Raw genomic sequence first — 25,123 nt, 5'->3', positions numbered from 1 at the left:
AAGGACTGTTAGGAGCACTAGATAGGATCTGGGTGCAGTGACTTGCTCGATCCTGCCCCAATATTTTGATTTGAACAGTTCAGTGAACTGGCAACTCAAGTAGTTTATTTCCCGGTGAACTAGAACTTTCATTGTTTTGCGGAGGAAGATGAGTCATAGCCTAGTTTTACCATTGTGTCAAAGTGAAATTTTAGTCTAGGACTAAAGGAACACAGGTCAAACTTTCTGTCTGAAGCAGAAGATTGAAATTTGGATTGTGAGCTGGGCAAAAGTAAGTGTGGGCTCCCTCTGAGGGTGGCTGTCAAGTTAGAGAGGTATTTTACTGTAAGACATTTTCAATCCCAAATGTAATTTTTAATAATGTATTTAAGCACCTTAAAAAAAAAACAACCTTAAGCAATCAGCTTCTTTCTAGAAAAAATTCAGTGTAGAATAAACATTACACAGAGTAGAAAATTGTCATTCCTTCTCCCCCTCCATAGCCATTGTTAATAGTTTTGTTTGTCCTGCCACACCTTTTCCTATGAATATACAAATGTGCAGCTTTATAGCTAAGTTCCCACAGCAGCGTGGTTTTTCATTTTGAATCAAAGTCAGAACCATCCAGCATTAGTAGCATCCCATTAAAAAAAATTGTTAGAAATAATGAAATGTGTACATATATCTTAGTTCATTTGGGTAATTGCTGGGGGCAGATAAGTGTATACTGTTAAGTTGCTGTCCAAGAAGTGTAGAGAGATGAAAAGTACCATATAAATGTTTGAATTTGCATTTGTTTTTTTTTGAGGGAGTGGGAGAGCATGCATGTGCCCATGAGTGAGAGTGGGGGGGAGGGGCAGAGGGAGAGAGAGAATCTTAAGCAGGCCTCATGCTCAGCATGGAGCCCCATGTGGGGCTCGATTTCATGACCTGAGCTGAAATCAAGAGTCTGATGCTCAACCGACTGAGCAACCCAGGTGCCCGAAGGTTGCATCCCTTTTTTTGTTGTAATTGAACTTCCCTGCATTTGTTTAATGGCTCTTTGGACAAATTCTTCAATGAATTGCCTTTTCCTGCATTGCATCCACCCATCCACCCTTCTTTTCCTGTTTTTTGGATTTGACTTTTTTTAAACTACTACTGATTCTGAAGGAAATTCTTACAAAATGGCAGATTTTGAATGACTTACTTAAATTTCTTTTGAGTTTGAAGATGGTTAACTTCCAACTTAAAAGACAGAAGTGATTTCTGGTTCTCTGGGATAGAAGTTTGAGTCTTTGGATTTAAATTCTTTCTCTTTCTCTTCTCTAGTGTGATAGCTGTCAGCATCATCCCAGACTGTGCTGCGACTGGTGATTCTTAGGTGCCCTCACGATTTTATTACATTTTCTTATACCAATACATTACTTTCCTAGGGATGGTAAATCCCAGGGGTATCTATAGAATGCTCATTTTTCCATGTAATTTGTGGAGCATGATACACTTTGTGGGAAGAGGCTGTGGAGTTGGACTTACAGTTGAATCCCAGCCATCCTGCATCCTGGGTCTGTTTCCTCACTTGCAAAATGGTGATAATGGGACTGTTGTGAGTCTTTAAAGGTATATCTGTGTAAAATCCCTTGCACATTACTTGGCAACTTGCAGGAAGGATTATAGTAAATGGTGGATGTTTTTGTTAGTAGGGCCTTTCAAGTTAATCCAGGAAAAATGAATACAGCTTACATAAAGATAGGACATGAGTTTAAATGAGGTCCCGTATGCATCATCATACCGAAAATTGACCAGTGTCCTCATCCTTCGATCTGGATCTGTTAGTGATTTTTCACATCATAGCATCAAGGAAGGCAGTAATCCTATGCTGGACTCACTTAACCGCAGATCCAGTACGTGGCAAGAAATATAGAAATACATGACAACAAATGGCCTGCAGTTGCTTGGAGAATATCTTTGTGGCAAGGTGCCCGAAATGTGTTGCTGGTTTCAAAGTTCACTTTCATTTGTTCAGAAAGGTTTTGATTGTTTGCAAGCAAGCAAGGCAAGCAAAGGAAAAGGGCACATAGCCTCCCATATGATTCTGTGCTGCATGACCTATTTGCCTTTTGGTACCTTGTATGAAAAAGCTTTATTTAGTCTGTGGAGAGGACTATTTCTCCAAATAGAGGAGAACTGTCATAGTGGTCTGGAAACATGATAGATTTCAGTTTAATGCCGTTGATCCAGATACTGTGAGAGGCTGGAATGCACAGAGGCTGTAAGATAGGCATCTTGTACAAATTCTTCCAGGTCACTTGCATATCATCAGTGAAAATGCCTCCTCAGATAGCAATCCTCGCCCTCTGAGAGGTAGCTCCTCCTGTCACACCAACCCTGACCCTTTTCTCCTGGCCCAAGCCCCTAGCTAGGAACCTGCTGCCAGAGTGAGTCTCCTGGCTTTGACCTGGCCTGTTTTCTTGTTCTGTTCCTGAATTCTGTGCCTTTAGCTTCGCTTTACCGCTTACACAGTAACTCCTTCTCTGGTGTTAGTAGCTCCTGGATTGTGTTTGACAGAAGAAATTCATTTCCCCAGCAGATTCACTTTCTAAAACTCTAGATAGCTCCAACCCACCCATGCAATCTGGTATCTGGCATTGCTCTGAGAACTGTTTAGTTTTTAATAAATATTTAATGGCTAACTCTGAATAACTAGTGTTACAGCAGGAAAAGAAAGGAAAAGCATAGTTTGTGTGTATGTGATTTATGGGACATTTGGGAATAGAGGAGAAAGACATCATGAAATGAAAATACTTATATATTTGATCTCTGCCCATGCAAATTCTTTAAAACAATTGTTCTGTTCTATCTTTGCTCATATGAATTTAAAAAATCATGGTGGATTTCATAGTGATGGATTTTAAACTGGGAGGTTCTGGGTATTTTGCAAGTAGGTTGAGAAAACAGTTCTCAAGCCCCACTGGATCCTTCTTATCTACCCACCTCCTTCCTACTTATTTCTTAGGCTGTTACAAGGAGAATCTTATGTTTTGTGATGAGAAGTTACTTTGTGGCTAAATGAACTGTGCACTATTAAAAAAAAAAGTCTTTGAGATTGTGTTCTGTGTATTCACTGAATTTGTTGCTGGGCCACATGCTGCAAAATTTCTCAGAGTAATAAAATCTAAATAAAAATAAATGGTGTTGAAGGTATATCTACCTCTTGGTTACTGAAATAAAGAATTGGCATTTACTTCCCATAACTTGGAAGTCTTCAGTAAATAATATGTGCCTGGTGTTTCATGATGAACAGTTCTTACTGTAGTGGGTTTGTATTAGGAAGAGTGTCAGTATTGATTTCTCTGTAATTTTCTAAAATTTCCCATCTGCTTATAGTCTTCAATCAAGTAGTGCTTACTTTTCTGTCAACCTCAGGTGAGCCACACATCTAAGAACTAGAAGTGAGAAAAAGAAGGAGCCCAAAATAAAAGATTTAAAGAACATTTATAGAGATCTGCTGTTTTCTGGGTCCTGTTGTAATTGCTGGGGTGTTTTAAGTGGTTTTAAACTTGATGATTCTCCTCACTGGTAGCCCAGGACCACTGCATATACTCCGCATACTGCACAGAGGTGACAGTTGACATTTCTTTCTTGGAGCGTGCAGTGCAGGGACATCTGTGAAGCACATCAGACCCTCTTTTAGTGACTGTTTTCTCAATTCACACTTAGGTATTCAGTTTCTAGATCTAGGGCAGTAAATCAGAAGATCCAGCAGCAGGCTGGAGTGCTGCTAAATATCAACAGAATGACAATAATGAGATGTGCTGATTATACAGAAGATCAAAAAAAAAAAAAAAAACTGCGCAAAATAGCCTCAAAGCCAAGCAACCTGGGTCAATATGGCAATAGATTTTGCAACCTCTAATAGGGCTGAAAGTGAAAAACCATTAACACGTGAAAAAGCTTTTCCCGTGAAATGGCTACACAGTTGAGGGGAGACAGTATGGTTTTCTGGGCTGCAGCAACCGTTTGGGCTCTAGAATACTGTTTGCGTGTTTTGTCAGACCCCACTGAATTAAGACAAAGCCCCTTTCTCCAGCCGTGGAGTAGCCCGAGTTAGGCTCATGTGCATTGCTGCTTTCTAGCTGCTGGGGTTGGGACTTTGTGGCCAGTGTTCGGTGACTTTCAGAAGCACTGTACATGTTCTTGGTTCTGTGCCATCCCTGCTCTAGGGCAGGGTGTGACCTCAAGGTTTATTCTGCTCTTAAGTGGTCAACAATTCACTTCTTTTCCAGGAATTCTTTCCTGACCTTCAGGTATGGGTTGGGTGCCCCACTCCTCTGCTCCCACAGCTTCCCTCCTGGGATCAGATTCAGTGATTCCTAGATGTGTTCATCTGTCACAGCAGTTACCACAGGTTTTATAGACCAGCGTTTTTGAAAGCATGGTCTGTCTTGGTAGGGTGTGGCCTGGAAACCTGCATTTTCATCTCTTGAAGTGGTCACTGTGCATGCTCGAGAACCTCAACTTTAGACTATGACCTTGAAGACAGGCCTTCTGCTTCTTTGTCTTTGAATCCTCAGGCCTGCCTCAGCTCTTGGCACATTTTTGTTGCTCAGATATTTCTTTTGTTGTTGTTGTTCAATGGATGAGATAGGATTCCATTCAGAAATGTATGGAAAGCAGGTGTGCATGTGGAATCCAGCACAGTCAGAGCCACGCAAATGATTCTTGACCACTTTTCTTTATTGTTTTATAAATAAACAGAATGGGAAACCGAAGATGTAATAGGGATGGACCAGAACTAGCTTCTCTTATTTTCTTGCCCAAGAAATACCCTGTATGTGATTATTTTTATTTTTACCTTGTTTGAAATAAACTTTTATTTTAGGGTAGTTTTACATTTATAGAGATGTAAAAGCAGAAAGTATGCAGAGTTCCCATACGTCCCTCACCCAGTTTCTTCTTTCTTCCCTGATTGACATCTTATGTCACTATGTTACATTCACTCTGTCACAATTAATGGGCCAATACTGATCCATTATTATCATTAACTCATTAGTCATTTCATTAATCAAAGGGCTCCATAAGAGTTACTGTTAAAAGTTTGTAGAGTAAGAGATGAAATAATGTTTATAACACAGGTACCAAGTCTTTCTTGAGGTTAGGGTTTTGCATTTGAATTTTTTTTTAAGATTTTATTTATTTGGAAGAGAAAGAGCGGGAGAGTGAGCAGGCATGAGCAACGGGGCGGGGTAGAGGGAGAGGGAGAAGCAGACCCCGTGTTGAGCAGGGACCCCGCTGCGGGGCTTGATCCCAGGACCCTGGCGTCATGACCTGAGCCAAAGGCAGATCGACTGAGTCACCCAGGCACCCCGTGTTTGAATTATTACCTGCAATCCCAGTTGCAGGTATATTCACAAAGCAAGAGGTACAATTTCTGTGATTATGAAACAGATTTTTCAGGTGTCGGTCTTCTGGGGTCTAGAAGAGGTGGAAGTTATTTTCAAAAGCTAACATTTGTTTAATATATCTGAAGTACTCCATAATAATAAGAAATATTTATTGACACCTCAGGTTTTGTTAAATAGGATATTTGTTTTATCTATTTATAGTATATTCAGGCAGAGTTACTATTTGAAATATTTAATGACGGCCCAAGCCTATCAGATAGATGTCAATTAATAAGAAGGGGCAATGGCTGGTAAATATGTCTAATGTCTAAAATGCCCTAAAATGTCTCTTTACATTGCCACGTGTCTCGCAACATCACTCCCAGTCGAAAGCCCCTGATAGCATTTAGAGCCACCTGTTACTGCTCTCGTAAGTGCTATGGAAATATTTGCTGTCATTATGATTGTTGTTAATATCTTCCTTCATTTCAGTTATTTATTTCTGATACGTTTAAAAACATACAGCTAAGACACATCAGGATTCTCTTCTCCAGTAAAATCGCCACATGTATTACGAATAAGGCTCTACTTTTTTTTTTTTTTAAAGATTTTATTTATTTATTTGAGAGAGAGAGAATGAGAGATAGAGAGCACGAGAGGTAAGAGGGTCGGAGGGAGAAGCAGACTCCCCGCCGAGCAGGGAGCCCGATGCGGGACTCAATCCCGGGACTCCAGGATCATGACCTGAGCCGAAGGCAGTCGCTGAACCAGCTGAGCCACCCAGGCGCCCAAGGCTCTACTTTTGATAAGATTTACTCACAGTTTGTCAGAGCACATACACAGGGACTCTTCCAGAGAGGACGTTTTCCATTTTTCTCATCTGCTGCCTTCCTTCCCGACATCTCAGCGCCCTGAAACCGGAGCCTGGGAGGACAGCCCGTAGGTGTGGAATTGGAGACCAGATGTTCCTCTGGGCCTCCTCCCACCGCCCTGTAGCCTGCTTTGAGTTGATTAATGGCTCAGCCAGGGAAGGAGCCTGTTACTTTGGCTTATGACAAATGCCCCTCATTGCCTTATGATGATATGTTATTAGTATCCTGATCCCTCTTTATTTGTTCAGTTAATCTGCGCTTCCAGGATCTCAGCAGATCACAGCATTTTGTTTTCAGTGACTTCATTTCATAATATATGCTCTGGGTAGGCTAGACTAGAGACATTTAAGCCCATCAATTTAATATTTACAAATATTTTATAGTTAACCTTCCTATCCGTTCCTCTTCGGCATTCTTGGAAACAGATGCCTAAGCTGTTTACTCAGACAGTCCTGCTACTTATATGAGGTATCCATTTTCCTATTGACAGGCTCTAGGCTTATTTTTTTAACCCCGAATCCATAAGAACTGAATATCCAGTGGGACATGGGGATCAACTGAAATCTCCCCATGTTAGGATCATTGATCACATGGCTTCTGGCGGAAACTCTGACAACCTTCTTGTTTTTTTCCCTTTGAATCCTCTCAGCAGTTTTGACAAACATTTATTTGTTAATAATACCCATTGATTATTATAAAAAATAATTAAAAAAATCTAAATATGAGATAAAAGATCGGTTAAATCATTATTAGGTGTGCCCGCACAATTAGTAAATATACCTCAGGGGGTAGGTTTTACAACCATGTATCAGCTATAATCAGTCCGTTGCTGATGGAGTGGAGGAAGCTAGGTAGAGGCTGTCTTTCCCTCACCCCCACCTTGTCCCCAAGCACACTTGGGGCTTTAGAGTCAGACTGCCTTGAATTTCAATCCAGGGACTTCCATTTACTAACCCTGTGAGCCCTGGATAAGTTGCTTCATTTTTTTTTTTTTTAAAGATTTTATTTATTTACTCGACAGAGAGAGACACAGCGAGAGAGGGCACACAAGCAGGGGGAGCGGGAGAGGGAGAAGCAGGCTTCCCGCCCAGCAGGGAGCCCGATGCGGGGCTTGATCCCAGGACCCTGGGATCGTGACCTGAGCCGAAGGCAGACACTTAACGACTGAGCCAACCAGGCGCCCCAAGTTGCTTCATTTTAAGTGTTTTTGACATCTGCTGGAAAATGGGGATCATAAAAACATTTACCTCCTATGGATGTTGTGGGATTAGATTACATAGTAATCCTATGTAGGAGGCATTCAATACATTGTTGCTAATAATGGCAACAACAATAATGTTACTACTACTAATACTGCTACAATTATTAATACATTAAAAATAGTCTAAATAACTGTATATAATAGAGTTGCTAAAATGAATCAGATTTAGCTGGATTAAAGTTTGATTCTTTTTGTCCATTCTCTTTAGGTGATAGTAAGCCATGCAATAACTGAAAGAAAGAGTGGTAGATATAAAATCTAGGTTATTGATTCTTAACTTGAACATACAGTCGTATTATAACTTCAGAATTTAAAGCACTGACATTTGTTGCTATTCTGTGGAAATTCTTCTTTCTAATTTCTTGATAGTAACTGTCTTCTTAGCTTGTTAACTGTTGTGTTGTTAAAATAAGGTATTCCTGGGGTGCCTGGCTGGCTAATCAATAGAGCATGCAGCTCTTGATCTCAGGGTCATAAGATCGAGCTCCGTGTCGTGTGTAGAGATTACTTAAAAATAAATCTTAAGGGGTGCCTGGGTGGCTCAGTCGTTAAGCGTCTGCCTTCAGCTCGGGTCATGATCCCAGGGTCCTGGGATCGAGCCCCGCATCGAGCTCCCTGCTCAGCGGGGAGCCTGCTTCTCCCTCTCCCTCTGCCCCTGCTTGTGTTCCTGCTCCCGCTATGTGTCTGTCAAATAAATAAACAAAATCTTAAAAATAAATAAATAAAAAAATAAATCTTAAAATAAAATAAAATAAGGTATTCCTTATTTCATAAAAAATCATTCTTTAAAGAAAATTTCAAATTTCTTATCTCCAGTGTGAATGTTTTTTCTTTTAAAAATCAGAGTAGTATCAAAGAATGTTAGAAAAAAGGAAAAAAATTCATTCCTATTTCTACCACGTTAACACAGTAGTAACTTTAATGTTTTATCTTCCCATTTAGTCTCTATATTCATACCTTAAAATAATTGTAATTATATCATACTCCTAATTTCTTATTCCGGTATTTTAGTTTTATATTATATCATAGGTATTTTTCAGCTTCTCTTAGGTCGTTCTATAATTTAACTCTCTCCCTGTTTTTTGGTATTTAGTTTATTCCTAGTTTTTCAACATTATGGATAATGATGAGTGAAAATGATCTTTATTGATCTGTAACGTGGAGGTAATAAAAATATCATAAGGTTGTCATAAGGATTACAAAAGTGACTAGATACAGAACAGGGTTTCTCAGACACAGACCTCTTACCATTTTGGGCAGATAAATCTTTGCTTTGGGAGCTCTCCTGTACAGTGTAGATGTTCCACAGCTTCCCTGGCCTCTATCCACCAGTTTTGATAAACAAAAATGTCTCCAAACATTGTCAAGTGTCTCCTAGGGGGCAAAACCATTCCCAGTTGAGAATTCCCAATATAAAACACTTAGAACAGCCTGGCATGACTCTAGTGAGTGCTGCGTAAATACTTGCCATTACTATAATTGTTGTTGGTATCATTCTTTGTTTGGGTTGCTTATTTCTGATAAGTTCCTAGAAATAGAATTTCTGGGACGAGGGTTTCTGACATTGATTACTAAATGCTTTCTAGAAGGACTGTGTTAACTGTTAAGTTTAATGCCGTCACTTGTATATAAATATGTCAGTAACTTTGAGATCCAGCCAGTATTCAGTTGTGAATTCCACATATTGTTTTATGTTCAATTTCTGTAATTAACTAGTCAAGAGGAGCATTCCTGTTTCTTCACTTGTATTGCCCCATCTGAAGGTTCTGGTAGAGGTTTTTGTTGATTTGTTGATTTCCCTCGTCTCCCCCGGCCATTTTTGAGTTGCTTTACCATCTGCCACTTGAGATTGAAAAGTCATACCCTCAAAAACCAAGTCTGTGTTAAATTTCTTTGCTTGACCTTTAATGGCATCCAAGTTGAACGTTGTGAGGTCCTTTCAGATTATTGTGTTTTACCCAAACAGTCCTTTGTGATTTCAGGTTAAGACAGGGTAATTGACAGTGTCCCATAATAATAGAACTTTCAGGGTTCAAAATTAAGGTGGCATCCTCTTTTTTGAAGGATAATTTTGTGGAGGAGAGCTCAACCTTTGTATTCTGTGATGTGTCCTCTAACTAATGTGGTTGCCTCTGGTTAACCCTTTTGGAAATAATCCTAATCCTTGCTGTGGGTGGTCCCACCCATACCCCTGGCTTTTAGCACTTCAGTGCCTGGGGCCTTCCAGCTGCCGTCCCTGGCATTTCTTTGCCTGAGGGCATTCTCTGGCTGGAAAAGCTCACACCCAGAGTTGGCATTCCGGAAGTGCCTGACTGCTCTCAACTGCCAACAGCCAGTGACTGCTATAGTATAAATCCCTTGCTGTCTTGCATCTCAGTGAGCTGCCTTTGAGATGAGCATTTTACCCTGAGGTTCTCTGAGTTCCCAGTTGGATTATGATTCAGTGGTAATTTGCTTGAAAATGACCTTTTATTAGTTACTTTTCCTTTCCTGTCTCACTTCTTCATTCCCCACCCAGTGTTTTTTGGGATCACCTCCAAAATAAACTGCAGTTGACCTTGAACAATACAGGTTTGACCTGCATGGATCCACTTCTATGGAGATTTTTTCCCCAGTACATACAGTACAATATTATAAATGTATCTTCTCTTCCTTATGATTTTCTTAACATTTTCTTTTTGCTAGCTTATTCTGTTGTAAGAATACAGTATATAATACATACACAAAGGATGTGTTGGTGAGGCTTCCAGTCAACAGTAGGCTATTCGTTAAGTTTTTTGGGTATCAAAAGTTATATGCGGATTTTCGACTGTGCAGGGGGTTGGCATCCTGAGCACTCAAGTTCAAGTTGTTCAAGGGTCAGTTGTACTTATACATATGAATCCTTGTCTCAGTTTCTGCTTCTGGGGAGAATCTAAGATGTTAGCCAACTTTTCCTTTGATCTTGACCCTTTTGTTTGACCTTGACGGAAGAAGAGCAAAAATCAGTCCAGGAGAATAGAAATCTTTGGAAGACCTGGCTTTATAGAAAGTAGATGAGTTTAGTTTCACTGACTCAAGAGACAACTTGGACAAGTAAATAGTCTAGTTATGCTCCTGCCCAGGGAGTTTCAAGAGAGAGTGGCTGGGTGGCATGATGGGATTAAAGCCACAGCAGGACGGCTTTTAGTGTCCCTACCTAATGTGACTTTCCGTGCACTTCCTTCGCACCCTGGACTGACTCGGGCTCGCTGAGTGTCAGAAAGCCTGGTTTTTCAGCTTGTGGCTTTCTCCACATAGGGACTGACTAATGTTAGGAAGAAAAAAAGAATCCTCATCTGTTGCTTTCCTAATTTTGTCCTTGGTTTTGAGATTTTATTAAGGCTTTGGGAAATTTTTTGGCTTGCACCTCTGCTAGTTTGGCAGGCAGGGCATTATTTCAATTGCAGGCTTAGTCCAGAGGGCTGTTTGAGTGAAAATCACTTAGGAGTTGAGGGATGACCTGATGGGTCTATTTCGAGATGCTAAAAGGGGCTTTGCAAGACCATTAAGAGTAGCCTCTTTAAAATTAGAGGCATAGTGGGGCACCTGGGTAGCTCAGTCTGTTGAGCCTTGGACTTTCGATTTTGGCTCAGGTCGTGATCTCAGGGTCCTGAAATCAAGCTGTGGATCTGGCTCCACACTCAGCGGGGTGTCTGCTGGAGATTCTCTCTTTCTCTCTGCTCTTCCTGCTCGCTTGAGCACTCTCTCTCTCTCAAATAAATAAATAAATCTTTAAAATTAGAGACACAGGTTGGTTGATTTCAGGGATTTCTGTCATTATGCTGCTACTTCCTTTCTCAAATTGAAAGAATAGAAACAAAGACCAAATTAATAGCAGTACTAATAGGAAACAAAGAAAATTAGTAAAATAAATAAAATTGTAATTATCTGTTTTGTTAATTTAAAAAAATCAAATCATTCAAGCTGATTTCTAAAAAGTCAAATTTGGCTAGAATATAAGAACTGAATTTTATGTGGGTGGAGTCAGAATGCCGAGGTCCTATGTGGGTATCCCATGCTAAGGCAGAAATTTCTCTCAGGCACTTCCTGAAAGAGCCCTCCCAAGGAGGGTAATTGATCAGCCTGTTACATGGGCACCTGTCTCCCTGACCCATTCCACACCCTCCTCTTGCCTGTGCCATTATCCAGCTGCTTTCCTTTGGTGCCTGCTCTTCAGACTGCAAACCTCCAGGAGCACTTGTCTTAAAGTCACATAGCTGTTTTGTTTCCTTGCCAGCAAAATATTGAATGTAGTTTCTAAAAAAGCCAGGGTCATCACGTGGTTTCCAATGACTTTAGCTGCAGGTGAATGTGACCCAGAGTGAACCGAAGTGAATGTTGGGCAGCATAAGTTTCACATTTTCTGTGTGAAAGTTCTTCCTTTGTTGTTTGTGATTAATAACTGAGTAGGATATAAAGCCAAGTGATTTCATTGTTGAACACAGACTTGAAGGTCATGAGAAACTGCCTGTTCAAATTAAACTTTGCCAAGATATGGTCAAAAGGTCAGCATTAACACCTGGATAGTTTTTGAAACAAGGCAGAGAAAAACAAAACAACGAAACACCATTCTTTATTCAGTGTAAAAATTGATGTCAAGTAGATCAAATGATGTGTCAGATCCTTACAATAGATGACCTAGACCCTGAGTTTACACAGGGAGAAACACTTTAAAACAAAGGTGTGCTGAGGACCTAGTGTGTGGACCAAGTTGTTCAGAATGAGTTTGTTGTGCTAAGAAATGTGGCAAAGAGTTAGTTGTAGGTATGACTACTTTGTTAATAACTTGATTTTTAAGTTTTGTATCGTATTGTTTTGCTATTTGAAATAGGGTTTTGAATCAGGTTTCTTGGTACTTGGCACTTTGAATTTTATTGTTTTCAGTATTTCATTTAAGAGTCACGCATAATAACTGATGAAAATACAGCGGGACTTAAATTTAAAAATAGTGAGTCTCCTGCACATAACACATAGCCTCTTCAATAGCTATCTTTTATGCTTATTTTCTTTTCTGTGTATTCTCTAGGCTTTTGTATTTAGAAGTTACGAAAAGATTTTCTTCTAGTCTGTCATCTTTACTTTCCCCATTTGGAGAAGGAACTGCCCCAGTTCTTAGTTACATGTTTGTATACATATGTCCATTTGTATGATGAATTGCCACAAGACCTAGCAGCTATAACTTTTAAACCTAAGGATGGGTTAATTTTGAACATGACACACTGAGAGCCTGGCTTTCTCAGGACTGGTGTGATGTAGATGTAGAGGGACGGATGGGCTGCTTGGGTCCTGTTCCTTCCTATGTTATTACTTGCTTGTTCTCCAGCTGGGTCTTCATTCTCTTCTCCTGGGACCGCTTCTAGGCCCTAAGTCAACTGGTAGGAATTTGTGTGGCAGGAATAACAGCAGATGGGCGGAGATACAAACTCCTCACTTTGTTCCCCTTAGAATTTTTCCCTGCTGAAAGCAAACAAACCAAACCAAACAAAATCCTCTAAAACATTATAATTTAATCAGAATTGAGTGATCCCTGTTGAAGAAGTTTTCTTACATGGTTAACTCTTAATTTCTTCTGAATGATTAGGATTTTTCTCTTTTTCCCAAGGATACATCAAGTTATTTCTTTGGTAATTCAGTGAATGTTTATTGTATATTTATGATGTGTAAGGAACTATGTGAGAGAGGCCAGGGGTTCAGACAGTTTCTTCCTTCAGGGAATTAAGAATCTCATGAGGTGGGGTGCCTGGCTGGCTCAGTTGGTAGAGCTAGCATGCGACTCTTAATCTCAGGGTCATGAGTTCAAGCCCCACGTTGGGCATGGAGCCTACTTTAAAAAAAAAAAAAAAAGAATCTCACGAGAAGGGGAGATCCACATGGGCATATATATGTGTGTATATATATATATATATGTATATATATATATATATATAATTAACTCCCTCCCCCAATATTTTGTTATAATTAAGGAACAAAATAAGTGAATTCAAAAGGTGGGGGTGGGGTAGATATAGGGCTGGGGAGGAAACTCTAAAGCCTTCGTGAAAGAGGATGCCATTTGGTATGGAAACTGGTTGGAGTTCTGGGACCAGAGGAAAATGTTCCAGAAAGAGGGTGCGGATCGGTAGGGGAAGGCTGTAGGGAGGCATGCGGAATGCCATGCTAAGTAGGTTACTTGACCCTGTAACATACAGATGTACCTGACTAGAGGCAGTGGATGACGTTTGGCAGGTTTTGTGTGTGCAGAGTTTCATGATCACAAGAAGTTAACCTTTCAAAGGGGGTTAGGATGCATCTAGGAGGGTGGATGGTACGGGAGGTTGTTGTAATACACTGAGGGGACGATGCTGAGGAGCTGGACATTGAGGTTGGTAGCTTGGGAATATCTTGGCTCTGTTGAAGAATTAAATTGAATTATGTCAAAGCTCTCTTTATGGTTTTAATACTTAAGATTCTGCTGCCAGAAGCTGAGCTCACTCTCCTCTTGGGTGTAAGTATGACTGAAAGAACGTGTGTGTGAAAGATTCTTTCCTCTCGTATTTACAGTATCAGTTTCTCGTTTAGGAGCTCAGGTGATACCTGCAGAAAGTGCTTCTGATGGTGACCTGCTTCCGTCTGCTGTCCCTTTTGTGCTTTTCCTAAGTTATTTTTCCTTGGAACATAAAAGGAGGTGCTTAGGTCACATTTCATTTTTTGGGGTCAGTTTGTGTGGGATTGCCCCTCTTCAGTTGTGTTTGTAGGTGCTGATTTGTGTATTGTGCCCAGTTAGGGCTAAAGGCTTGGATGGTTACAGTTGTGCTCTTACTTCTCTGTGTTTCTGCTTCTGATTTTATATTTCAGTTTGTGGTTCCCAGGCAGAAATGAATGACTGAGAAATGTTGCAGATGAGTGGGTGTGTTTGTTTCCTGTTGCTGCTGTAGCAAACCAGCATGAATTTGATGGCTTCGAACATGAATTTATTATCTTACAGTTCTGGAGGTTAGAAGTCAGGCACAGGTTTCACTTTACTAAAATCAAGGTATTGGCAGGGCTGCATTCCTCCTGGAGACTCTAGGGGAGAATCAATTTCCTAGTAGCCTGGGAATATCTTGGCTCTGAAGAGGCTGCCCCCATTCCTTGGCTCCTGGCCTACCCCGTCTTTAAAACCAGCAGTGGTGGGCCAAGTCTTTCTCACATTGTGGTGGACAAATCTTAATTTTCATTTTTTTTTAAAAAGAACCTCCACACAAATAATTTTGCACGGTGGTTAATTCCTCAGTCATTCCTGCTTGTTCAAAATAAATTTCATCACATTTGGGGGGGGGGGCAGCTGATTTATAATTAATTTAAAAAAGTAGTTAGAAGCTTTTCTTTTTCATGTATATGTGTGTACGTATTATATCAGGATATATATGTGTGTCCAATGATGGGGAAAAGGGAAGGAATGAGCCAAGTGCAGGCATTGGATTGAAATTCTGGAAAGGGTCATAAAGAGGAGAGGTAACTTTGCTGTGACAAAAACATGTAAACCACTCATGATTCGCCACTTTTCACACTCTATTCTGAAGCCCTATACTTCAGTTAATGTGATTTAATGGTTTTCTCTCAGTGTTATTTGGCAGGATGTTATTAAGGAAAGACATCCAACATGGTGTTGAAGTCTGTTTGGGAACAAAACAAATGAGTAGCCAAATTAAAAGTGAAATTTAAAGAGTTTTATTTTATGAAAACTGAAGGAGGTCAGAGGCTAGTTAACAGGGAGTTTCTTTGTACATTTATGGATTCAGTGATAGTTTGGCCTTTGGAATTTCTTTTAGGTAAGCCAAATATTATTAAGGCAGATTCTAGCTTTAACGTTCATTGCATTCTACTGCTGACGTAAGAACCCGGGTAGCATAATTATCACAAGAATATAAAAATTGATGTATTATAGTTGTACAATTCATGTTCATTTACTTGGAACTAGGGAGTATACCTATGGGAGATGTCACTTCCATGAAATCTCTTCCTGCATTTTTAGGAAGGAGTCATACATGAGTCAAGGATTTCTTAAGAAAACACTTTTTAAGACAATAATAAATAAGTCACTTAGACCCACCACTTCTTCCTTGTTAATTTTATAGATAGGATTTTTTCTGCTCCTCCCCAGTCATCATTATATAGACAATGCAATTGCCATTGAATAATATTTAGAATTTTTAGAATGATAATATTTAGAAAATTTTTAGAAAATATGCATTTCTGAAATACTCAGATTACCATTAGAATTAAAGTAGGGTTTTTTTTTGTCGTGGACAAATAGGTCAGTTTAATAACCTATGAGCTTAGGCATTGCCTAAATCTTTCATTTTCTTCTGATGAATTTGATTAGCTTTTATTTTTCACGGAGACAATTGAGTTGCATGAGAGCCAAGAGAAAAAGTCTAGGAATGTTAAGCCCCTATATAAGGGGAAATTTGCCTTTCTTTTATTGCTGATAATCCTTACTGATCTAAGGATTGACGTCCTATACGTTTGTCACTGCTCTTCCTTTTCATGTCCCCTAAAGGGCCATCAGACAAGCCGTTGGGACATGCACAGTTAAGATGGCCTAATGCTGGACATTTGTTCCATCAGTTTCTTCAATCTGCTGCATGTAGAATGACATTAATTAAAGGAACAATGAGTCTAGCATGTCGAAGATGCCTAATAAAAATTTTTTAAAGAAATGAATCAAATAACTTGCTTGTATATGTGGTTAAAGTTAGTTTTTATAGGGTAGATTATTTCTCTTTCTTTTTGCTTTAGGAAAGGTGTTTGTATTGTGTCTAAAAGGAAAGAGAAACATATCTTTAACATTTAGAACTATAAATCTTAAGCTTAAAAATAAGATTAGTCCAGTGTTATGCTAAGAACTACAGAAGAAGACCGAAGAGAGATCTAGTGCCTATTCTTTCATGATTTGAAAAGGTGTCTCAATACTGTGTTTGGCTTAAGGGGTTTTATTTTGTTAGGTGATCCTTTAATTTCTGTCTTGACCTTTCATATAATGAGACCATATAATCTTTTAAGATAATGATCTTGAAGTTTTTTTGCGTCAGAGAGTAACTTAAAAATTGATAGAAACTATGGAATTTCTGCCCCCCACTCAAAAATAACATATGCAAACACATAATTCTTCTTAGAAGTTAAAGAAGTTTGTAAAGTCACTAAAACTTACCCAGATATGTAGCAAAATATAAACTTTTGTTCATTTATTCAGTTTATTCTTATTTGTCCATTCATTTCCATAGCTTTATAGGTTTATAGGATTATCTGAGAAGGCTACCTTTGTTCTTTTTTAAGCAAAATATTATGTACTTATGTTTAAAAAGCCAGACATTTCATTGCATAAAAATTATGCCCTGCTCCCAGGGGGGATAATCCCCATCATTAGATGATTAAAAAAAATGTTTTTTTGTTTGTGTGCATATTTAGTGTATGTATTATAATATGTTTCATATTGCCTATTTTTAATAAATACAAGATCATATTATTTATGTTTTGCAGGGTTTCTTTTTTTTTGCGCTAGGTATGCATATTCAATCTTTTTCCATGCCAGTATTGGTAGATTTAGCATATTCTTTTAAATTACTATTTCACCCTTTAATTAGCATGGACATAAGTCTACAGACATACTAAAATTATTTATAGAATAATTTTTATAGTTAACATGGTTGGTGGCAGAAATAGGAAAATAAGGAGGACTGGTTGGAATGACATGTCAGTTGCTAAAACTACCCTTTGTTCATCTTTTCACAGAGTAGTTGTGTACGGTAAGGCTGGGGGAGGCATATATTTTGAACAGGGGGTTGTTGGCCAAGAAATAGGCCTCCACCTAACAGAACACCCACTGTGATGATTTACAATGTTTGAATCTCAGCAAAAATACCACTTGTATTCTGAATTCTTTTGTTTCAACTACATAACTCAATAGAAAGAAAGTTTCCTACAATTGAAAAGAATAGACACTGTTTAGAGGCCAAATTTTGCCTTTTAAGGCTGAATGTGCTTTATTTTAAGCTGCTCTTTCTTCTCAAGAAGACTGATATAAACAAGAGAAGGGCCCTCTGGTATTTCTGTGCAAAGCATCAGTAATACTGTTTCTTTCTTTCCTTTTTTTGGGGGGGAGGAGAGAGCGAGCAAGAGTGTGCATGAGTGAGTGGAGGAGGGGATGGGGGATGGGGGAAGGAGAAAGAATCCTAAGCAGCTCGTGCCCAGCATGGAAACCAACACAGGGCTCGATCTCAGGACCCCGACCGAGATCATGACCTGAGCTGAAATCAAGAGTCAGATGCTTAACTGACTGAGCCACCCAGGTGCCCCAATACTGTTTCTTTTTAAATTAACTGTTTTACTCCTGTTTATCCACTTAGTGCTCATTATGTAGACCCTGAGGAGCTCTGTAGTTCTGACAGTATATCCTAGGGCTGAGTGGAGGCAGCTTGTCTGGGTTGGAATCTCTGCTTCAACTCTTACTAGTTATGAAACCTCACACAAGTTTATGAACTTTGTCTCCTCATCTGTGAAATGGAGGATACTCACAGCACTATCTCGTGGTTGTTGGGAGGGTAAGGCAAGTGAAGAAACACCCCAGGTACAGGGGAAAATTTTGCAAATCATATACAATAGTTCTCCCTTATCCACGGTTTCTCTTTCTGAGGTTTTAGTCACCTGCGGTCACGCATGGTCCAGAAGCAGATGATCCTCCTGCCGATTCATGGTCAGAAGGTCAATAATAGCCTAACTGTGTGTTGACAGTGCCTACGGCATTCCCCTCACTTGATCTCATCCCACAGACATTTTATCATCTCTTATCATTACAAGAAGGGTGAGTGTAGTACAAGAAGGTATTTTGAGAGAGAGAGAGACCACATTCACATAACTTTTGTTATAGTGTATATTTAGAGTTGTTCTATTTTATTATTGGTTTTTGTAAATCTCTTACTGTGCCTAATTTATAAATTAAACTTTATCATGGATTTGTACGTATAGGAAAGAACATATTATATACAGAGTTCAGTACTATCTATGGTTTCAGGCATCCATTAGGGGTCTTGGGATGTATCACCCACAGATAAAGGGAGAGTACTATATCTGAGAACGTTCTAATGTCCAGAACATATAAAGAATTCTTACAACTCAACAATAAAATGACTAGTAGACTAATTGAAAAAAAGGGCAAAGATTTGAATAGACATTTCTCCAAAGATACACAAATGGCCAGGAGACCTGTAAAAAGATGTTCAAGATCATTAGTCTTCAGGGAAAGGCAAAAAAATCACGGTGAGATTTTACTTTCATACCCACTGGGATGGATATAATAAAAAATACGGAAAAGAAGTATTGAAGAGGATGCGGAGAAATTGGAACTCTCTTATGCTGCTGGTGTAAATGTACAATTAGGTGTAGTAGCTTTGGGAAACAGTTTAGCAGTTCCTCAAAAAATTAAGCGTTGACTTGTCATCTAACCTGGAACTCCCCTCTAAGTTATATTCCCGAGAGAATTGAAAACTATGTCCATATTAGAGCTTGTACGTGGACGTTCATAGCATCCTTATTCATAACAGGCAAAAAGTAGAAACATCCAAAATGCCCCTCAGCTGATGAATAGATCAACAAAATGTGGTCTCTCCACACAATGGAACATTATTCAGCTATAAATAAAATGCAGCATTGATACGAGTTACAACATGCTTGGACTTTGAAAACATAATGCTAAGTGAAAGAAGCTTGGCACGGAAGGCCACATACCATATGATTCTATTTATATGAAATGTCTAGAAGAGGAAGATCCATGGAAGGTCGAGTTGTGGTTGCCTCGGATTGGGGGTGGGGTGGGGATGGGGAATGACTGCTCATGGGTACAGGGTTTTTGGGATAATGAAAATGTTCTGGAATTAGATAGTGCTGAGATTGTGCAACTCTGTGAATATTACTAAAAACCACTGAATTGTACTCTTTTAAGTGGGTGGATTTTACGGTATGTGAATTATATCTCAATTGACAAAAAGTAAGATAGTGCATGGGAAGGGGTACCATTCCTTCATAGTGGGGACTCTGCATATGGTAGCTACTCCTGCTATCATTGTATCATCATCATTATTATGAAAAGATAATTGCTTGTACTGTGGTTATATTATTTCTAGTTCTTTTCTTCAAATTACACAAATACTAGCAATTTAGTGCTTGCAAAACGTTTGTAAAGATCTGCGTTTGTGAACAGGTTTTGTGACGGAGAGCCTTTGAGTTACTGTGGGTATATGTGTTTTTCCCATTTGCTTGCACTGCATCTTCTTGGTATGAAACATGGTACTTCTTGACAGGTCATACAGCATTTATAGATTTTTTTTTCTTTTTATTCTCTTTTATTTGGTTTATCTGATTGGATACATTCAACTCCTGTGAGGGAGAGAAAGCAAAGAAACACGGAATAGGATAATCTAGAGGAATTCCTCAGTCTTGGTGAAATTTTCCTTTCAATGTTTTCTCATATAGTTAAACAAGGGGTTTTTCTTCTTCTGGGAAATAGCTACATGGCGTGAGATTTACGGTAGTACAATGTTAACATAATCACACGAGGACGATTTTTGAAAATCTTTTATATAAAATACATGTAAAAATTGACTCTTTCTTTAGTCTGAAATAACATTTGGGCTGTGTTTGCTGAATATGTCGACCATATCCTAAACACTACGATCCTTTAAGAACTATTAATAGATGAAATTTGGGTGCATTTAAATAGTTTTAAGGATTAAATGGTATTTATACAAGTGTATAAACTTTTATAGCATGTTAGAATATTTGATTATGGCTAGGGAAATGAACATTATCTGCCTATTATAGGATCTAAAATTGATCCGAGCTTTAACTTTCATTTCTGGATTTACTCCTTCAAGCTTAAAGGGTATTCTGATTTCATTATTATCAATACCAGGACAAGAAGGTCTTTCGGTTTCATTGTAACTGAGTATCATGGTGGCCTCCCCCCCCCCACCCCCGAGCCCTGCTCTTTGTATGGATGTTAGACTTGTCTTTGGTTATTATATATGTCTACCCCAGTCAGCCTTTGCCTGGCTACCAGTTTGCAACTTTGACCTTTGATAAAGCTACACTGATTCTTTCCTAATGGGGACCCACCTGATTGTCCTGCCAGTTGGATGCTTTGGTCTTGCTTGCTGTTTGGAGTATGTCCCTTGATGGCTTTACATGTTGGTATCCTTATTTTCTAGCTCTTGTCTGAGTGCTGCCCAGGGGCACTCTCTTCTGTTCTAGTGCATAGGCTGGTCTCCAACAATTGCCACATTTTGCATGGCAGTTTTAAGGCATGCTTCCCCCGCCCCAAAGAGTAGCAATCTTTTAATGAGTTGTGTGCTTATCATGAGTATTAATACTAAAATGTTATATGTGAATAAATTATATATAGTTATTGTTTTGATACCCAGTGTCATTCTGATTTGAATTTTTCTAGAATAATTATTATGTCTTAAACATTTATATCATTTATTTTCTTCTTGTTACTGAGAAGAAAATAGTTTAATCAGTCTGGTGATTTGTACATTAAAGAATTATATATGCAATTGCCATAGATGTCTGTGGTTAAATTCTTTTATTAAAATTTCACTTTTAGTGAAGTGAAAAATGTACCACCATAAAAATGGTCTAGCTTTATTACTTGATTTACAAAGTGAATAAGCATAGTTAATGATATTGTACTGTGAGCTACAGAAAGAAGAATATGTGTCTTTTATTTGTCACAGCAATAGTTTTTCAGACTCATTGACTATTATATCTTTTACTCTACCAAGTGATGTTTGTCTCTGTGCAAGTGTATGATATACCTGTGTTTATATGTATAATTGAGTTTATCATCTTCTATCACTATGTATTCACATGAATCTATCAAATTAAAATATGTGCCGTTTATCAAAGTTTGGCACAATTAGGTGTCTATACGTAAACCTGTAAGATGTTGGAATTTAGTTTTGGTGTGTGTGAATGTGAGTGGGAAGACTGATACGTGATTTCTATTTCTTTCCTCCCTCAGTGCCATGCACAGTTTCTTTTTTGGTTAGTTGTTGCCAGCACAACTGTGGGGCTGCTCCGTGTGTGTGGCTTCGCCTCGTAACCCACACTGTCTGCTCCCAGACCCACTCCATGTCTGGTTGCAAGTCAGCGTAGTGTTTCCTGGAATTGTGACTGGGCGTTGCTGCTCTACCCTATGCTTTCGCTTGCCCCTATTAGTGTTTCTTGGTTCTCCCATCAGTGCGTCTCTGATTTCTTTGTCCACAAATAGTCTTATGCCGAGTCATGATCCTCCTTTTACAAATCAACCAAGCTCTGGCAAGGGAAATGATTATTCATCAAAACTCTAAAACACCAGGATGAAATGTTCCTATTTAGATGAATCAGGGGTCAATTTAGTTTGCTAATGAGCTTCAGAATTGCTCTGCCTGTGGGGACTATTTTTATACTAGTTTTTCTTCTTTTTAATGTTCCTTCCTAGAAGTCAAATTTTCATTCTTTGTCAATAATAAAAGGATCTTCAAGCACATGAAATGAGGAAGCAAGAAAGAAAATCTGTGAGTCATCTTGATGATCATGGTTTTAAAATTTTGTAGAAGGATGAAAAGGCCATAGATATAACGTAATTTTTTTTTAATTGAAGTGGAAAAGTTAGAGGTCTAGATTGAATTATGGTCAATACATAGTTTGTGTAGGCCCAATGAACAAATTAAATAAACTCATCCAATGATTTTTTTTTTTTAATTGACAACCTGTTTTGGGAGCTGCATATAGTCTGACAAGCAAAGGAGACATTTCTTGCCCTCATGGACTTATACAGATCAATATGTAATCAAATTGAAATAAGTATTGGGGAGCAAAAGAAAAGAAAACAGCATGCTTTGAGACTGTGAAAGTCTTGAAGTCTCTTCTGAAGAAAAGATGTTTAAAATTAGACCTGAGATAGCCATAGGAATTAAGCAGGTTGAAAATGGGTGAAAAGTACTGTAGGCAGGCATAGCAGCATTAGCAAATATCCTGGGGCAGGAAGGGCTGGGTACACACACAAAGGACTGTGTGGCTGGAGCTCTTGAGAGGAAGGGAAAGTGTTGCAAGATAGGGCTTGGCTTGGGTAGGGCAGGGTTAGATGAGTCAGAGCTTTCTAAACCATGTTAATTTAATTGTTCTAGAGTTCATTGTCAAGCTGGCTATAATTTAGAAAGTGTATTAGAAAGGAACAGGAGTAGGAATGTTAGGTTTTTGGCTTTAGGTTAGTGGATTCCAAGCAAGAGATGACAGTACCTCCGGTGGGAGGCTGGCTGGGAGATGAAGAGTTGTGGCTGGATTCAAGGCGTCCTGAGGAATTGGAGCCGACAGGGTTGGTGATGGACTGTGGTATCAGGTAGGTTGTGGAATGCCAAGGATTGGTTTTAGGGTTCTAGCATGAACAAGTGGGTGGATGAAGGTGCTGGGTACTGAACTAAGAAAGATTGGAGACAGAATTGATTTGAGAAAAAGCCAGCAATTCAGTTTTAAATGTGTTAGGTTTGAAATGAGTCCATGAGCTATCTCAGTGGAGAAGTCAGATAGATGCTTGGATACATGCTGTTTTTATCTCTGACTGTGGCATAGCAAATTACTCTGAAACTTAGCAGCAAATTTACATTCATAATCTACTGCTATATAACAAATAACCCCAGTCCTTAGTAGCTTCAAACAGCAAATATTTATTATTTCATACAATTTCCTGGGTCAGACATTTGGGAGTGGCTTTGCTAGGTGATTCTGGCCCAGGGTCTCTCAGGAGGTTGTAATCAAGGTATTGGCCAGGGCTGCAATCATCTGAAGGCTTGACTGAGGCTGGAGGATCTGATTCCAAGATGGGTTATGCACATGGCTTTTGGCAGAAGGTCTCAGCAGTTCCTTGCTGGCGTTGGTGGGAGGCCATAGTTCCTCACCATGTGGACCTCTCCATAGGGCTGCTTGAGTATCTTCAGGACATGGCAGCTGGCTTCTCCTAGAGCGAGTGATATGAGAGAGTGCAAGGAAGAAACAGCAAAGCCTGTGACATAGTCTCAGAAGACCTACATCATTAACCTCTGCCGTATTCTACTTGTGAGAAGTGAGTTACCAAATCTAGCTCACATTAAAGGGGAGGGGAATTACACTCTACCTCTTGAATGGAGGACTAACAAGTAATTTGTAAACATATTTTGAAACCAGTACACATAATTTTGTCATTTAGTAGAGAGGTTTGGGTTGGCGATACAACACTGGGGCTTCTGCACATAGATGGTATTTGGAACTATGAGAGTGGATTAGAAACTACTCGCTAAGAGTGAATAAATTGAGATGTGGCCCAGGACTGATCTGCTAGGAAATCTGACCTTTAGAAGGACCTGCTATGGAGGAGTAGAGGAGAAAAAGGAAATTAAATCTGGAAAGACAATATGAGATTTTTGAGAGGCGGGGAACGGTCTGCTGTGTGGAAGGCTACTGAGATGTCTGTTTGACTTCATTTTTAAGAATTTGTTCTTTGAATGAATGAATGAGTAAATAAATGAGTCATGCATATGTACAAAATTTTAACTCTAAATATGTTTGTTATAGAAATGCTTATAAACTTAAAAACAGGAAACATCATCAAGAATGTACAATAACAGGGTGGTAGTGGGAAATAAATATCGAATGTCCAGTCAATAAAATACCTATGGAGCTTTGAAAGGGACAATGTAAAACAGTGTGTCATAAGAAAAAGACAAAAATGTCTAGGAGGACGGACACAAACATGTTAATAGTGATTGCCTCTGGGTGGAGGGAGATGGGTGATTTAACTTTCCTTCCTTTTGCTTATCTGAACCTTCCTTAATAAATGTGGATTGCTCTTGTAACAAAATGTTTTCAGATATCCTCCCAAGGCAAAGCAAAATAATTAAAATAATACTTATACTACTGGCACTTAAAACTTGATTGAGGAAAATTGTGGCACCAAACTCTGGCAGCCAAGGCAAGGTGATAAAATGTGTGGATGAAGTAGCTCCATTATTTAGGGCAAAGAAGGACTCTAATTGATTTGGACACCTGGCTCATTCCTGGTCCGCAAAGTGAGAGGATGTGATATACATTGCCCTCTAAAGCAATTTCACATAAACTACAGAGATGTTCTTAAATTGTTGTGAAAGCAGAGAGCATACTTTTATTTATTTTTTTTAATTTTTAAAATTTCTTTTTAAAGATTTTATTTTTAAGTAAGCTCTACACCCAATGTGGGGCTCGAACTCACAACCCCGAGATCAAGAATTGTGTGCTCTACCGACTGAGTCAGCCAGGTGACCCCAGCACAGAGCATGCTTTTAAATGTAGGTTCCCTGAAGGCAGTTCTGTAGGCAGAAGGCAGATTCCTGTATGGGGCTTAGGGATACAAGCTTTCTAATGATTTGATATAACAAAGTGGTGAAGTTTGTAGTCTCTTGAGAATACAGTAGTTAACATTCGCTTAGACCAGACTTTCCCCGTCTCTGCGTGACACGCACCCTCCTGGCTCAGTAAGCCTGGTTGGGGTCAAGGAATCTGTGTTCTGGGGAAATTCTCTAGGGGAGTCTGATGTTTAGCTATGTCTGGGAATGTCTGCA

General features: G+C 39.1%; 1 protein-coding gene across 11 annotated transcripts in view; it reads left to right on the top strand.

Moving 5' to 3' along the window:
• Positions 1 to 25,123, top strand: part of UTRN (utrophin) — a 500,526-nt gene that overhangs the window by 59,083 nt on the left and 416,320 nt on the right. The window contains exon 1 of one of the 11 annotated variants that reach the window (XM_027601868.2): positions 22,873 to 22,893. The exons of the other annotated variants lie outside the window; for them this stretch is intronic. The gene's annotated coding sequence lies outside the window, so the exon portion shown is untranslated. Of the gene's footprint in view, positions 1 to 22,872; positions 22,894 to 25,123 lie in introns of those variants that run through there. 11 annotated transcript variants of the gene reach the window in all.

This window comes from Zalophus californianus, chromosome 7 (assembly GCF_009762305.2).
Source record: "Zalophus californianus isolate mZalCal1 chromosome 7, mZalCal1.pri.v2, whole genome shotgun sequence".
Lineage (NCBI taxonomy): Eukaryota > Metazoa > Chordata > Mammalia > Carnivora > Otariidae > Zalophus > Zalophus californianus.
This window is presented reverse-complemented; position numbering and strand designations above follow the sequence as displayed.